At 45.4% G+C, this 13,018-nt stretch overlaps 1 pseudogene; it reads left to right on the top strand.

Moving 5' to 3' along the window:
* Window positions 1-11,509: 11,509 nt before the first annotated feature.
* On the top strand, window positions 11,510-11,687 carry LOC128565261 (ATP synthase membrane subunit K, mitochondrial-like; annotated as a pseudogene).
* The last annotated feature ends 1,331 nt before the right edge of the window (window positions 11,688-13,018 follow it).

Genomic DNA, 13,018 nt, shown 5'->3' with positions numbered 1-13,018 from the left:
AAGGGTGGCACCAGCAAGGGGTCGTTATGGCCCTGTTTGGAAGGAGGCTGGAGATGTGTGTGTGTCAAAGTGGAAGACAACCAGCCTCTCGTGCACAGCAAGTCACAGAACAGTATGAAAAGCATGAGCTTATTTTTGTGAAGAAAGATAGATATGTTCATGCATGCATACAGAACCTGGAAGGGTACATCCAAAACCCTACACCAGAAGCTTCCATCTCAGAATGGGGTTTGGAGGAAATTTTGACTTTATATTAAAGAATATTCTTGGGTATTGTTTCATTCTTATAATAGGATGGATACATTTTGTAATTTAACAAGATATAACTATAAAGCTATTATAAACAAAAGCCCTTCTATGCTTCTTTGTTACACTCTGGATAAAATCCAAGGTTTCTAGCCTGACATTCAGACCCCTGTGGAAGCAACTGCGCAGCCACTACTTGCCTGCCTCCTTCATGTCCCTGCTGCCCAAAGGTCCAGGTCTCACCCCCTTGCCCACCTAGTAACACCTAGTCAAGGTTCAGCTTCAGTTCCAGCATTCCCTGTCCCCTACTCCCCCATCAGCTACAATGCCTGCTCCCTTCTCTGTGTCCCCATGTTGCCAAACACTTCTGTGCAGAGAAAATGAGAGCTTAGCCTTTTGTTTTCTGTCTTTGCAGGCCTAGCACGATACCTGGTACACACTTGGCATTCATCGAAAAAAAGGAAGGGAGGGCAGAAGAGGAGAACAGAAAGAAGGAAAGACAGAGAAAGGGGGGGAAAGCAGGGAAAGAAGAGAAACTGAGGCAGAGGCAAGGACAGTCACTTGCCCAAAATCACCCTGAGGGCAGCCACCCAGCTGGCCTGTGCTCTCAGTCACCTGACACCCAGCACAGAGCCTGCTTCACCCAGTCATGCTGTGCCAAGCTGCCTTCCCAGCCCTGCTTGCCAAGGGCAGTCAGTGCTGAATCACTGGTGACTGGCCTCCAATTATTTGCAGAACTGGAATGGCAGCGGAGCCATTGAAGCAGCTGACTGAGAGCGTATCAGTTTGTGCTGCACTCCTTGCTAATATCTATCTGAGCCAGTCACACGAAAAGATAAAGGCTGCAAAGAACTTGCCCACAGCAATCTGTCCTACTTAAGCCTCCCATGAGCAAGTCTACAAGTTGATCAGCCAACTCTGCCCTTCCCGGCCCAAGCCTGACCATCACTCACAGGGGGTAGTCATGGTTCAGAACACGAGATCTGCAGTCAGGCGGCCCTATGTTCCAGCCCAGGGATTACTGAGTCAAAGCGTATTTACATATTTATTGGTGAGAGATGCTGCCAAACTGCCTTCCAGAAAGATCGGACATATTTCTATTCCCACCAACAGTGTAAGAAAGCAGCCCCTTCCCATACTTCTCCATCTTTACCAATCTGACAAAACAAAAACAAAAACAAAAAAAAAAAACAGTGCATTTCTTTCACTGGTATCTTTTCATATATATATATATATATATTTTTTTTTTTTTTTGCTATTTAAATTCTTCTATAAATAGCCTCTCTGTATCTTTTGTTCACTTTTATTTCTTTATTTATTAAAAATATTTTTTGAGACAAAGTCTTACTCTGTCACCCTGGCATTGAGTGCTATGGCATCATAGCTCACAGTAACCTCAAACTCTTGGGCTCAAGAGATTTTCTTGCCTCAGACTCTCAAGTAGCTGGTACTACAGGTGCCCACCACCATGCCTGGTGGTTTTCTTATTTTTAGTAGAGATGGGGTCTCACTCTCAGCTGATCTTGAACTCCTGAGCTCAAGCAATCCACATGCCTCAGCCTCCCAGAGTGCTAGGACTATAGGCATGAGCTACCGTCCCTGGCCTCTGTCCATTTTTGAATTGGGGTAGTCATCTTTTTTGTTATTTATTTGTAATGGCTTATTCCATATTGTAGATATTGACCTCTGTTACATATGTTAAAGTATTGCTTCTACTTAATTGTTTTTAGACAATTGTCTTTAGACATATTTTTGTTTTTTTTGTTTTTTTTTTTGTAGAGACAGAGTCTCACCTTATCGCCCTCGGTAGAGTGCCGTGGCGTCACACAGCTCACAGCAACCTCCAACTCCTGGGCTTAGGCGATTCTCTTGACTCAGCCTCCCAAGTAGCTGGGACCACAGGCGCCCGCCACAATGCCCGGCTATTTTTTTTGTTGCAGTTTGGCCGGGGCTGGGCCTGAACCTGCCACCCTCGGCATATGGGGCCGGCGCCCCACCCGCTGAGCCACAGGCACCGCCCTAGACATATTTTTGTCTCACAGAAGCCATTTACCATGCCCTAAGAGATAGGAGTCAATCTACTTTAATGGAGAGAACAACTGCATTAGAAGTCAGGTTTCAACTTCCACCTCTACCACTGTCTCATTACATGACTTTGAACCTCTCAGTCCCTTCCCTTTCTTTCCCCATGTGTTAATTATGATCATTGAATGAAAAAGTCTCTGAGGGCCGGGTGCAGTGGCTCATGCCTGTAATCCTAACACTCTGGGAGTCTGAGGCAGGTGGATCCCCTGAGCAAGAGCAAGACCCTGACTCTACTAAAAATAGAAAAACTATAGCTGGGCAACTATGGTGGGTGCTATAGCCCCAGCTACTTGGGAAGCTGAGGCAAGAGGATTGCTCAAACCCAAGAGTTTGAGGTTGCTATGAGCTATGACTCCAGGGCATTTTACCCAAGGCAACAGAGTGAGACTATCTCAAAAAACATAAAAATAAAAAAAAAAAAATGTCTTTGAGAATTGTCTGCCTCCTTTGTCTAGACCAGCCCTGTGCAATAGAACTTTCTTCAGTGATAGAAATGTTCCGTATCTGCACTGTCCTATATGGTAACCACTAGCCACACGGGGCTCATGAGCACTTAAAATGTGCCGAGTGTGACTGAGTTTTAAATTTCATTTAATTTTAATTTAACATTTAAGTCACCACACATGGCTAATGATGGCCCTGTTGGATAGCACGGGGGTAGATTGTCCGTACTTCTGAGCAGGCTGAATTCCTTGTAATTAGGCAGGGGCTGGAGAGTTCCTGCCAGGACTTGGGTCAGGACACTCTGTCTCTCTAAACCTCAGTGTCCCCATCTTTTCAGTGGGGCCCACAGTGGTCTCTGCCTCCTGGGATTGTTGGACAAATTTGATTTGAGAGTGTGTGCCTCAACTCTACAAAACCAGGCTGGATTCCCAGGCTGAAATGTGACAGACAGTGCGTTCATCCCCTCTGTGTTGTGTGCAGAGATCCCCGAGTGGCTTTGCCAGCACTTTCGTTTTTGAGGCTGGTTTTCCCTTCTTAAACCAGGACTTTGGCTCCCAACATGCCTTCAGCCCAGGACTCCAAATAGCTGACAGGTCAATGTCCAAACTCCTCGGCCCTTGTTCCCGGCCCTGTCCTGGCATTATTGTCCTTCACGAAATCTGCAGGTCAGCTCCCAGCAACCTCCCCATCCTCCCATCCTTGCCCTGTGTCTGCCTCCTACTTCAGCCTTCCAAGGTCTGCCAAGCACATCATTTATTCACTTCATTAGTTCATTTTTCATCCATAGGGGATTTATTCCACCATCTGCTCTGGAACTGTATGCAGGGCCCACAGGTGTGACTCAATCAATGACAGTTGTCACCTGTCTGGGGGGCAAGAATTTAGGGAGCAGTGGGAACACAAAGGGTGGTCAGGGCAGACTTCCCACCCAAGGGGCACGGATAGGAGCAAGGCGGGAAAGAAGGGAGTTGGTAGCAAGGACAGTCTGAGCTGGCCCATGGCAGGAGAGGACACAGGAGTCCAAGATGTTCCAGAGGCCTGGGCAAGGCTGGAAAGGTAAACAGGCCGAGTCCTACTAGAGGGTGTCATAGGCCATGTTAATGATGTTGTGCTTTATCCTAATTAGGAGCCATGGAAGGCATTAGAAAGAGGAGGAGGTGGGTATTCTAGGACAGCTCCCCATGTGGCCTTCGCCTCCATATAGGATTCATTAATTTATCCCCTTACTTTTCCCTTCTCCACCTGCCACCTGAATCTCAAAATACTTCAGGAGCACTAGGGCCTTTCTTCTGCCTAATGTGACCTGGGTTCAGATCCTAGCCCTGTCACTCCTTGGCTCTGTTGCTTCAAGCAAGTCATTAACCTCTTTCACCTTCAGTGACCTCAGCTGTGAAATGGAGATAATGACACCTTGCACAGTTACATAAGCTACGAAGGAAAAGTACGTGGCACAGAGCCACTTAGAATGGACACCAGTGCCCCATGCTCGCATTAATGTACACAGCTATGCTTTAATATTAATAAAAAATAAAAATAAAAAAAGGAAAGTGGACACCAGTTGAATTCCAGAGGGTCACACCAAAGCCATGAAGAGAGCAGAGGGGCTTCCCAAAAGGTGAACAGAAGTCCCATTTCTGGGAAGTGTCTCTTGGGCCCCACTGACCTGATGGGAATGGAGAAGAGGGTTACCTTAGGCCTTTCTTGGGCAGCCTGACCAAGCGCTGGGTACCTCAGAGGGGACTCCTGAGCTTAGACTTGGTCTTTTGGACCTTCTTAAACTCCCCACCCAGCAGGCCAGGAGTCAGCAGGCTGGCGTGGAGCTTATGTAACCTGGCAGGAGCCCAACACCTCTCACCCAGTGATCAAGGCTGTGTTTACCCAAGAGAGGTGTTCCTGGGTCACCTCCCTGTCCTCTTAGGTACCTGCATGCGCCTAGCCCTTTAGCCTTTGCTGAGCTCTGCCTATTTTATAAATTCTTAGTCACAGTCTCTGTCTTCCTGTCAACAACAGCTATTGTTTTATTTTGTTTTTTATCGTTATAGCACAATTGATACTTGGGGGTACATGTGATATGATACATGCATACAATGTGTAATGATCAAATCAGGGCAATTGGGATAGCCATCATCTCAAACATGTATCTTTTCTTTGTGGTGGAAACATTTATAGTTATTTCCTTCTAGCTATTTTGATATATACATCTTTTTTTTTTGAGACAGAGTTTTACTTTGTCACCTTCGGTAGAGTGCCATGGTGTCAGCTCACAGCAACCTTAAACTCTTGGGCTCAAGTGGTCCTCCTGCCTGAGCCTCCTGAGTAGCTGGAACTACAGGCGTCTGCCACAAAGCTTGGCTATTATGTGGAGACAGGGTCTCACTCTTACTCTGACTGGTCTTGAACTCCTCCTGAGCTCAAGGGAGCCACCCACCTCAGCCTCCCAGAGTGCTAGGATTACAGGCAAGGGCCATTGCTCCCAGTGACAAATTCTTATTAACAATAATCGGCTATTGTGCTATCGGATACTGGAATTCCTTCCTTCTCCCTCACTGTATTACTGTGCTTGGTAACCAAACTCTTTCCCCACCCCTCCCAATAGCTATTGTTTGTAAACGTGAAAATCATGAAAGGTGACATTTAGTGGGGAGGTCTTGTGGGGGTGGTGGGGGCAATAGGGCTTCAGGGGAGCAGCGGGCACTGGAGATGCCATGCGGGCTCTGGGCCTGGAGCCAGTTTTGCTTGGCATCTCTGAGCCTCAGTTTTTATAGCTGTAAAGAGGGTTAGTAGCCATACAAGGCTCAGGGAATTCTTCTGAAGACTTGATGAGGTGGTAATGTACCCAAGGGCTTCCTGAATTACCTGGCAATGGGGAAAGACTCATCCAAAGCTGGCTGATAACATCACACTGTTTTGTAATCTGCCTTTTCTAGTCATGAGGAATGTTGAGCCACAGTAAGAAATTGAATACTGTCCAGGGGTTCCCATATATCTCTGACTCCTAAGGGCCCATGATCACAGGGATGGGAGCTGGGAACCCCGGATTTTAATCTCCTGTTTTAATTTCCCACCCTACCAGACTTCAGTCCCCACTTGTGAAGCCATGGAGGCATGGGACAGGTGGTGTTAATGCCTGCTCAGGACTCTGCTCTCAGATTCTTCATTTCAAACCTAAAGACCCAAGAGGCTATTGCCTCACCCTTTCCTTCCTTCCTTCGTTCAACAAATATGGCCTAGGATTAAAATTCCAGCTCTTCTTGGCTGTGTGACCTTGGACTAGTTGCTTAACTGTTCTATACTTCAGATCTCTAAAATGGGAAGAATTGGTGAGGTATGGTCATTCTTACCTGTAATCCTGGCACTTTGGGAAGCCCAGGTAGGAGGATCCCCTGTGGCCAGGAGTTCAAGACCAGCCTGGACAACATAGTGTCTTTACAAAAGATAATAAAATTAGTTGGTTGTGGTGGTGTTTGCCTATAGTTTCAGCTACCCAGGAGAGTGAAGAGGAGGAGGATCGCTGGAGCCCAGGAGTTTGAGGCTGCAGTGAGAAATGATTATGCCACTGTACTCCAGCTTGGGTGACAGCGTGAGACTTGTCTCAAAATAAAGAAAATGGGAATAATCATACTACCTATTTCACAGGGTAGTTATGAGTAGTGAATGAGTGGATATTTGTGAAGAGCTTAGACTAGTACTTTTCCCACTGGAACAAAAACTGAATGTCCACTCTGTGCCAGGAACTGTTGTAGACACGAGATGTAGAAGAAGTAATAATGGTTCCGGGGAGGTGGGGAGGGTGGAGGGTGGGACAGAGAAGAAGAAACCAATGCTTTAGTGATGCAGCCCTAAGGCAGAGTGGTGTCACCCTTCCTCCTGCTCACGGATCAGCTCAAAGAAGATCCGTGTTCCCAATTCTCTAGACAACTACACTAGCTTCTGTGTATTAACCTTGCCCTGGGAGCCACTCCTGGGCACACTGTGCTCCTAAGGTCATCCCACTTCACAGATAAGAGAGTAAGGTACAATGAGGTTATGTCTGCCACCAACCCAGGGCCTGACACATGACAGGGCCTGGTGGGTGCGTGTTGAATGAAAGAGCAAACAAATGAACAACTGAACCCAGTCGGCACTAACCCTTCCATAAGGTGAGCGTTAACCAGGAGGGGAGGGAGCTCAATGCATGTGCTCAAGGCTGCACCCCCAGGCTATACTATTACCATTGTCCCCTCCTTTTCATCTTCCTCCTCATCATTACAGTTAATGCTTTACTGAATTCTTAATATGCACCCCAGGCATTGATCTAAGGCTTTTTGCATGTGAATTTTTTAATCCTCACAACAATCTCCCAAGACATGTCCCATTCCACAGGTGAGGAAGCAGACACAGAGAGGCAACATCATGCCTAGGGGCACATGGGTGGTAAATGATGGAACTGACTTCAAATCTAGACAATTTGGATTCTGAGCCTGAACTTGTACATACCATATTATCAAGACATTCTTCCATTTTATTTTATTTTATTTTATGTTTTGAGACAGACTCTTACTACATCACCCTCAGTAGAGTGCCATGGCATCACAGCTCACAGCAACCTCAGGAGGCTGAGGCAAGAGAATCGCTTAAGCCCAAGAGCTGGAGGTTGCTGTGAGCTGTGACACCACAGCACTCTACCAAGGGTGACAAAGTGAGACTCTGTCTCTAAAAAAAAAAAAACAAAACAACCAAATCAAAGAAGAAATCACAAGGGAAATTGGAAAATATCTTAAAACAAACAAAAATGAAAATACAGCATATCAAAATGTATGGGCTGTAGATAAAACAGTATTAAGAGGGAATTTTATAGCAGTAAATCCTTACATTAAAAAGGATTTACTTACATTAAAAAGAACAAAGGGGGCGACGCTTGTGACTCAGTGGGTGGTGGGTTCAAACCCGGCCAAATTGCAACAAAAAAATAGCCAGGCGTTGTGGTGGGTGCCTGTGGTCCCAGCTACTTGGGAGGCTGAGGCAGGAGAATCGCCTAAGCCCAAGGATTTGGAGGTTGCTGTGAGCTGTGATGCAACAGCACTCTACCGAGGGTTAATAAGTGAGACTCTGTCTCAAAAAAAAGAAAGAAAGAAAGAAAAGGAACAAAGGGCCAGGCACAGTGTCTCATGCCTGTAATCCTAGCACTCTGGGAAGCCAAGGCAGGTGGATCGCCTGAGCTCAGGAGTTCCCAACCAGCCTGAGCAGTCAGACCCTGTCTCTACTAAAAATAGGAAAACTAGCTGGGCATTGTGGCAGGCGCCTATAGTCCCAGCTACTCAGAAGGCTGAGGCAAGAGGATTGTTTGAGCCCAAGAGTTTGAGGTTGCTGTAAGCTATGATGCCATGGCACTCGATGCCAGGGCGACAGAATGAGACTCTGTCTCAAAAAAAAGAAAGAAAAAGAAAGAAGAAGAAAGGCCAGCTGCAATGGCTCATGCTTGTAATCCTAGTACTCTGGGAGGCCAAGGTGAAAGTATCCCTTTAGCCCAGGAGTTCAAGACCAGCTTGAGCAAAATGAGACCCCATCTCTACTAAAAACAGAAAAATTAACAGAATGTGGTAGTGGGACGCCTGTTGTCCCAGCTACTTGGGAGGCTGAGGCAAGAGAATCTCGTGAACCCAGGGCTCTGAGATTGTTGTGAGCTATAATGACACCACAGCACTCTGCCTGGGCGACAGAGTAAGACTGTCTCAAAACAACCCCAAAAGGTAGCACATGTCCGTCATTGTAAAATTCAAACATTGCATTATTTTGTACTACAGAAATGGAAAGTTTAAAAAGTGAAAGTTCCCTATGATATGTCTCCCTAGAGATAACCTCTGTTAACAATGTGGTGTAGACTCTTTCACATTATTTTTTGAAAGCTTATGATAAAATTGTTCCCTAATTTTTTTATTATAGTAGAACATACTGTACATTATATAAAAGTATATCTCAATTTTTTTTTGAGGCAGAGTCTCACTCTGTTGCTCCTGGCTAGAGTGCTGTGGTGTCAACCTAACTCATAGCAACCTCAAACTCCTGCCTGGGCTCAAGCCGTCTTCCCACCTCAGCCTCCCAGTGCACTAGGATTATACGGTGGGCTGCCACACCCAGGCCTCTTAATCCTTCTTAAGTCTATAGGTCAGTGGTGTTAAACCCATTCATATGTTGTGCAACCATCACCACCACCCAACTCTAAAACCTTTTTCATTATGTAAAACTGAAACTCTGTTAACCATTAAATTTATTAAACACTAACTCCTCATTTCCTCTTTCCCCCAGTCCCTGGCAACCACCATTCTGCTTTCTGTCTCTGTGATCTTTTTTTTTTTTTTTTGTAGAGACAGAGTCTCACTTTATGGCCCTTGGTAGAGTACAGTGGCCTCACACAGCTCACAGCAACCTCCAACTCCTGGGCCCAAGCGATTCTCTTGCCTCAGCCTCCCGAGTAGCTGGGACTACAGGCGCCTGCCACAACGCCCGACTATTTTTTGGTTGCAGTTTGGCCGGGGCCGGGTTTGAACCCATCACCCTCAGTGTATGGGGCCGGCACCTTACCGACTGAGCCACAGGCGCCGCCCTGTCTCTGTGATCTTGTCATCTCTAAGTGCCTCAGAGAAGGGGGTTCATGTAGTATTTGTCTTTTTGTAACTGGCTTATTTTACTTAGCATGTCTTCAGTGTTCATCCATGCTGTAGTACGTGTCAGAATTTCCTCCTCTTTAAGTCTGGATACTATTCCATTTTTTGTATAGACCACACTGATGGGCACTTGGGTGGCTTTCATGGTTTGGTTATTGTGAATAGTGTTGCTATGAACATGAGTATTCAAATATTTATTTAAGATCCTGATTTCAATTTTCTTTTTTCTTTCTTCCTTCCTTTCTTCCTTCCTTCTTTCTTTCTTTCCTTCTTTCTTCTCTCCTCTCCTCTCCTTTCCTTCTTTCCTTCTTTCTTTCTTTCTTTCTTTCAACAAAGTCTCACTCAGTTCCCTGGATAGAGTGCTCATGGCATCACGGCTCACAACAACCTCAAACTCCTAGACCCAAGCCATCGTCTTGCCTCCGCCTTCTGAGTAGCTGGGACTACAGGCATCCACTATGACACCCGGCTAGTTTTCCTATTTTTAGTAGAGATGGGTACTCACTGTTGCTCAAGCTTGGTGGGGGGGGGTGTTTGTTTGTTTTTGGCCTGGGCTGGGTTTGAATCTACCACCTCCGGCATATGGGGCCGGCGCCCTACTCCTTTGAGCCACAGGCGCCACCCTCAAGCTGGTCTTGAACTCCTGAGCTCAGGCAATCCACCAGCCTCATCCTCCCAGAGTGCTAGGATTATAGGCTTGAACCACTGTGCCCAACTAGATTTCAATTCTTTTTTTTTTTTTTTTTGTAGAGACAGAGTCTCACTGTACTGCCCTCGGGTAGAGTGCCGTGGCGTCACACGGCTCACAGCAACCTCTAACTCTTGGGCTTCCGCGATTCTCTTGCCTCAGCCTCCCTAGTAACTGGGACTACAGGCGCCTGCCACAACGCCTGGCTATTTTTTTTGTTGTTGTTGTTGCAGTTTGGCCGGGGCCGGGTTTGAACCCGCCACCCTCGGCATATGCGGCCGGCGCCCTACTCACTGAACCACAGGCACCGCCCTAGATTTCAATTCTTTACAATTTTTTTTTTTTTTTTTTTTTTGAGACAGAGTCTCACTCGTTCATCCTTGGCAGCTTGTCATGGCATCATAGCTCACAGCAACCTCAAACTCTTGGGCTCAAGTGATCCTCTTGCCTCAGCCTCCTGAGTAGCTGGGACTACAGGCACCCACTACAACACCCAGTTAGTTTTTAGACACAGGGTCTCACTTTGCTCAGGCTGGTCTCAAACTCCTGAGCTCAAGCAATTCACCTGCCTCAGCCTCCCAGAGTGCTAGAATTACAGGCATGAGCCACTGCGCCCGGCCATCTTTTCAATTTTTTTAAGGAACTGCCATGCTGTTTCCACTGTGGCTGCACCATGTTACATTCCTACCAACTGTATGTAAGGGCTCCAATTTCTCCATCTCCTTTCCATCATTTGTTATTCTAGGTTTTTTAAAATAGTAACCATTCTAATGAGTATCAGCTGATATTTCATTATAGTTTTTGTTTTGCATTTCCCTAATGATTAATGATGTTGAGCATCTTTGATGAACTGTCTTTTCGAGTCCTTTGCCCATTTTTGAATCAGGTAGTTTGTTTTTTGTTGTTGAGTTTCAGAACTTCCCTATATATCCTGGATTTTAATCCCTTTTCAGATACATGATTTGAAAATATTTTCTACCGTCTATGGGCCACCTTTTTATATTACTGATATTGTCTTTGGATGCACAAATTTTTCATGAAATCCAATTTGGCTAATTTTTCTTTTGTTGTCTGTGCCTTTGTTGTCATAGCCAAGAAATTATTACCAAATCCAAGGTTAGGAAACTTTTGCCCTATAGTTTTTGGTCTTATATTCAGGTCTTTAATCCATTTTGAGTTTGTTTTTGTGTGGTGTATAGTATTAGGCAAGGGTCCAGCTTCATTCTTTTGTTATGTACCATTTGCATTTTTTTGCAGCACCATTTGTTGAAAAAAATTGTCATTTCTCCATTGAATTATCTTGGCACCATTGTCAAAAGTCATTTGGCCAGGGACTGAGAGGTGGCTGCAAATGATGTAGGGCACTGGCTTCAGAATTTGTGGCTTTGGAGAGATTGGAATCATGGCAGGTCCAGAAACTGATGCCTCATTCCAGTTCACTGGTATCAAAAAATATTTTAGCTCTTTATACTCTCACAGGTAGAATGAATTGTGTACGAGCCACATATGGAAGCATTGCTTTGATGATCTTATACTTCAAGTTAAGGTCTAAAAACACCCCAGCTGTAGAACCAACATAAATGGATTCTAAACTATACTTCATTTGTTAAGTTCCCATGCCTGGAGAAGCTAACGTCGCCTCATCATATGATACTCAATTTGTACAGTAAATTATGAACCTGGAAAAAAATCATTTCATTATATATGTGAGGATTTTTTCTGGGCTCTCTGTTTTATTCCATTAGTTGATACACCTGTCTTTGTGCTTTGATTACTGTAGCTCTGTAGTAACTTTTGAAATCAGGAAATGTGAGTCTTCCAGCTTAGTTCTTCTTTTGCTAGATTGTTTTGACTATTCAGGATCCCCTGAGAGTCCACATGAATTTTAGGGCAGATTTTTTTCATTTCTTTCTTTTTTTTTTTTTTTGTAGAGACAGAGTCTCACCTTATCGCCCTTGGTAGAGTGCCGTGGCGTCACACAGCTCACAGCAACCTCCAAATCCTTAGGCTTAGGCGATTCTCTTGACTCAGCCTCCCAAGTAGCTGGGACTACAGGCGCCCGCCACAACACCCGGTTATTTTTTTTTGTTGCAGTTTGGCCGGTGCTGGGTTTGAACCCGCCACCCTCGGCATATGGGGCCAGCGCCCTACCTGCTGAGCCACAGGGAGTGCCCCGATTTTTTTCATTTCTGAAAATAATGTTTTTGTTTTTTGGCCAGGGCTGGGCTTGAACCCGCCAACTCCGGCATATAGGGCTGGTGCCCTACTCCTTTGAGCCACAGGCGCTGCCAGTGAAAAATGATGTTTTTGAAATGTTGAAAGAAATCTCATTGAGTCTGTAGATCACTTTGGGGAGCAAAACATCTTAACAATATCAAGTCTTCCAATCCATGAAGTGAGATATGTTTCCATTTATTTATACTGTGTCTTCTTTAATGTCTCCCAGTAATGCCTGTGGTTTTCACTGTGCAGACCACCTCGGTGGATTCCTAAATGCTTTATTCATTTTGGTGCTATTATAAATGTAATCATTTTTAATTTTCTTTTCAGATTGTTCATTGTTAGCATATAAAAATGTGACTGATTTTAGTTATTTTTGTTTAAAAAACAGAGATGGAGGGTGGCGCCTGTGGCTCAATGAGTAGGACGCCAGCCCCATATACCAAGGGTGGCGGGTTCAAACCCAGCCCCAGCTGAACTGCAACCAAAAAATAGCTGGGCGTTATGGCAGGCGCCTGTAGTCCCAGCTGCTCGGGAGGCTGAGGCAGGAGAATCGCGGAAGCCCAAGAGCTGGAGGTTGCTGTGAGTCCTGTGACGTCATGGCACTCTACTGAAGGCGGTAAAGTGAGACCCTGTCTCTACAAAAAAAAAAAAAACAGAGATGGGAAAACATGATACACATTGTTTTGTT

This window comes from Nycticebus coucang, chromosome 2, assembly GCF_027406575.1.
Source record: "Nycticebus coucang isolate mNycCou1 chromosome 2, mNycCou1.pri, whole genome shotgun sequence".
NCBI classification, from domain to species: Eukaryota; Metazoa; Chordata; class Mammalia; order Primates; family Lorisidae; genus Nycticebus; species Nycticebus coucang.
This window is presented reverse-complemented; position numbering and strand designations above follow the sequence as displayed.